Here is a 5,000-nt window from a genome sequence, read left to right as displayed (position 1 = left end):
GAGGGATGGATGGATATGTAGATAGAGACAGATAGATAGATAGATAGATAGATAGATAGATAGAGAGATAGATAGATAGAGAGAGAGAGATAGGTAGAGGGAGATAAAGATATATGTAGATAGACAGGTAGATATAAATGATATATAGATAGGTAGGCAGGTAGATATAAATGATATATAGATAGGTAGACAGGTAGATATAAATGATATATAGATAGGTAGACAGATAAAGAGATAAGTAGATATGTAAATAGACAGATAGGCAGAGATTGATAGATAGATCGATAGACAGTTTGAGAGAGAGATGAATAAAAATAAATAGTAAGACATAGTATCCACAGCATATGTATATAAATATGTATTTATGTATGGAAAACGTTCAGAGCATTTTCCAATTACACAAGGTACAGATTTGAATACCACCGCCATAAGAATGAACAAGCACACCCATTCATTCATGCGTTCGATTCAAATCAGGTCTGAATGTAACAGACGCCACGTGAATACAAAGCTATAGCGAGGTGAGAACAAGGTCTAACAGTGGCGTAAAAAGTCTACGGGATATTGGCGCCCAGGTTCAATCGACGAGGTATCAGCTGATTCGGAATCGTGTGAGGTAAATGGTGAAAAAAAATACGTAATTACAGTTTGAGAATGTGTACTTGTGGTGGAATATAAAATATGTGCTTAAAACAACACATATACAGTATAACACACGGATACGCATACAAATACACACCTACATAGACACACACACACACACACACACATACACACACACACACACACAGGTATACAAAACTACACACACACACATACACACACAAAGAAAATAAAGATATGTGAAAGATATATAAAAACTAAATGAATGACCCCCTCCTTTCCAACGCAGACGAGCCTGTTCTGTGTCCCACGTGGTGAGGCTAACGAGGAAATTCCGTCGTGAAATTTGGTTGAGTCACGGATTTCGGTTGCTCATTTATTTATACGTATATATGCATATATGTATATATGTGTATATATACACACATATATATACACACACACATTTAAACATACATATATACGCATATAGATATGTATATATATGTATGTATATGTATATATACACACATATATGTATATGTGTATACATATGTATTTATATATATATATATATATATATATATGTGTGTGTGTGTGTGTGTGTGTGTGTGTGTGTGTGTGTGTGTGTGAGAGAGTGTGTGTGTGTGTGTCCTTCAAGCTATGCCTCTCCATATATGCAAATGAGCATATGGAATGGCAATCCTCCGGAGCCTCCATCAGAAACCTCCATTAGTTAACCCAATGGCGCCGGGTATAGCAAATTAAAAAAAACTCTACGCTCTGGCGAACGGCGGCAGCGCGCCGACTCCGAGCGCGTGATTTAGTAATTATGATATTATAACAGATCTCAAACGCTATTTTCTTCCTTCTAAATTCCTTATCATTTAATCTTCCTTATCTGCATTATCTCCCCATATGATCCTTTGTTCGGAATCCTCTTCACTATCTATTATCTATCTGTTTTATCTTTGATCTTATTAGTTGTTGTTGTCATCCAGCTCTTTCAAAAAAGCATTGAGATTATATAGCCTTTATAACGTTATTTCATTTATTTAAATTCATTTGAGTTTCATCCGTGATTTTCGATCCTTTTGAGATCAGTGATTTGTGATTTTGTTATGAACTATATTCCATTAAACATCCCTTATTATTTTAGTAACAAAGAAAAACAACTCTTTACATGATATATAGCAAACCAAAGATGATGAACTAATTTGAATTTTGCAACTGTAACATTGCCTTATAAAAGGATAGTCAACTGTAGAAGAAATATAAAAAAAATGGCCACGTGAATGTATAGAAAACGTGCTACTGACACATGTAAGTTTGCTATAGTGACTATTTTCCTTTGTTTTACGCGGGATAAGTTGGCGCGTCGTCGGTAACCTTCAGCTAAACATTTTTTATATGACTGTTGTATAACATTCTACATAACAAAGACAGAAAGAAAAGGAAAAATAGTCATTGTGAGCTTTCCTAGAAATTAACTTATGGTGCGCATTCAGTCACTTAATTAAAAAAACACTTTGAATAGTTTATACAGACTTCTTGAAAATAATTCATAATGAGACTACACATTCAATCTCTTAAGAAAAGAAAAGAAAAAACACTGAGTAGGGGGTAAAAACTCATAGAAAATAATAATTGATGAGATTTTCGCGGTCAATTTTCAAACCGCGGAGAAGAATGCGCGGGAAAGTCAAAACACACGATCAAAATTTACAGCCTGACAAAAACTGTAAAAATCATTATCATCATCATTATAGTTATTATTATGTTTTTACTATTATTACTATTATCATTATCACTATGTTTTACTGTCATAATATCATAATTACTATTATTAGTATTGCTATAACTATTATTGTTATTGCAATACAAATTATCATTATTATTATATTATTGTTATAATTGCTATTATTATTATATTTATTACTATCATTATAATCATTATCATTAATATTTGTATTGTCATTATCATGATCATTATCACAATTATTACCAGTATTATCGTTATTATCGTTACTATCATTGTGGTTATAATAATCAAAATAATAATAATAATAATTATTATTATTATTATTATTATCATTATTATCATTATCATTATATTATAGTATTATTATTAGTAGTAGTAGTAGAACTAGTGGTATTATTATTACTTTTATTATTATCACTATTATTATTGCTATTATTGGTATTGTCATTGTTATTATTATTATTATCATTATTATTATCATTATTATTATTATTATTATCATTGTCATCATTATCCATGTAATTGCTGTTGTTGTTTTTGTTATCATTTTCATTATCATTGTTATTATTATTATAATTATTAGTATTGTTATTATTAGTAGTAGTATTATTATTGTTATTATTATTATCATCATCATCATTATTACTATTATTATCATTGTCATATTATTATTATTACTATGATTATTATTATCATTATTATCATTACTATTATTATTATCATGATCATCATTATTATTGTTATCGTTATATTATTATCTTTATTGTTATTATAATGATCATTATCATTATTATGGTACTAATTTCTCATCATCAATAAATCTAGCTTGGGGTTTTCTACTATAGTATTAACACGGTAATGTTAGACCTTTTATTATTAACATTTTCGTGATTATTATTGTTATTATCAATATTGCTACTATCATTATTATCATTACTATCATTGTTATTATTATCATTATTATTATAATCACTATCATTATTGTTGTTGTTATCATTGTTATTATCATCATAATTATTACTATTTTTATTATTATTATCATTACTTTCATTATCATCATTATTATTATCATTATCATCATTATTATTATCATTATCATCATTATTATTATTATCATTATTAATATTAGCATCATTATGACTACTTTTATTATTATTATCATTATCATCATTATTATCATTATTGTTATTATTATTATTATTATTAACCTTATGATTATTTATATTATTATTATTATTAACCTAATGATTATTTATATTATTTTTATTACTACTGCTATTATTATAATCATTATTACTATTATTGTTATTATCATAATCATCATTATTACTCTCATTATGATGATAATGATAATCCTGATTAGTATTATCATTATATTGTTATATCAATGTTGTCACTTTTATTATCATTATTACTATTACTATCATTATCACCTTTATTGTTATGATAAATATTATTAGTACTTTTACTACTATCGGTACAATTATTATTATCATTATCTTCATTATTATCATTATCACTAGAATAACAAGAATAAAGAATATTAATGATACCCTTTTATTCCTTGTAATATAATAAAGATATACTAATATATACATTGTTTATAATATGCCTAATAATCAATATCAATATTAGATACTATAATTATATAACATAAAAGTGAATTAATGCCATACATACCCACCTTTTTTACGCTATATATATTATAAAAAAAAGAAAATCCATTTTGACGGCAGTAATGCTATTGACAAAAGGCCATATTATTCCTACGTATTTAAAGAACAATGAGAAGAATGACAGAGGTATTGAAAAAAAAGATAATGAAGAGGGAACTTTTGCGGTAAACTTTCATCAGTCAAATTTCAAAATGAACATTTCTTTTCGGAAAACTTAAACTTTAGGGAAAAAAAAGTGTGTGTGGATATAGAAAACGGTTCTAATGGAATGCTTGGAGAAAACGGAATGGTCCAAATTTTTTTATAGGGGAGACAATTCTAAAAGTTAATTGTGTTGAATCGTTTAGAAACAAGGACTAAAATAAATTCGTCTCCCATGGGTGTCACGTGGAGAGTCATGTGAACAGCAGAGTGAGAACAGCGGGTGGGGGGGGGGGGTATAAGCTAATCATACCCAGGCATTCAGGTGCGAATCCAATACCCAAGGGCTGTATAAGGTCTATAAAAGATGCATGCTATTTATAAGGTCTATACTTATATAATCCTTGTGTAATGACAAGAGGAAGGACGTATCCCACTTGCTGCCGCCAGTGTTATGCCAGGAGGAGGCTGTGTCTCAGCTTCAACAGTTTATTAACACGGGAGTATGGTAGGTGGTGTACAGAGGACAGGCAAGACAGAGGCGCCCTTGGAAAAGCGGGGCCACCTGCCCGGCCGGCTGTGGCCGGGCAGGACTGGACTGCTCAGAAATTTCTATGAACAAACTTCGTTTTGAAACATTTCCTAATGGAAAATATGAAAGAATTTGAATGAATATAAATTCCAATACATATGGTCACATGGTGGTTTCGTGGTGAAGGAACAAGGGTACCTTATATACGGTTGTATGTAAGAAGAGAGTTATGGTGTTTACAAGACTAAAATGTTTCGTGATAAGGAGGCAGAAATGCTGAGTATTCATAAAGCATTAAGATATTTGA

The sequence above is a fragment of the Penaeus chinensis genome, chromosome 7 (assembly GCF_019202785.1).
Source record: "Penaeus chinensis breed Huanghai No. 1 chromosome 7, ASM1920278v2, whole genome shotgun sequence".
NCBI lineage: Eukaryota > Metazoa > Arthropoda > Malacostraca > Decapoda > Penaeidae > Penaeus > Penaeus chinensis.
The sequence above is the reverse complement of the archived record's forward strand: the minus strand, read 5'-3'. Positions refer to the sequence as shown.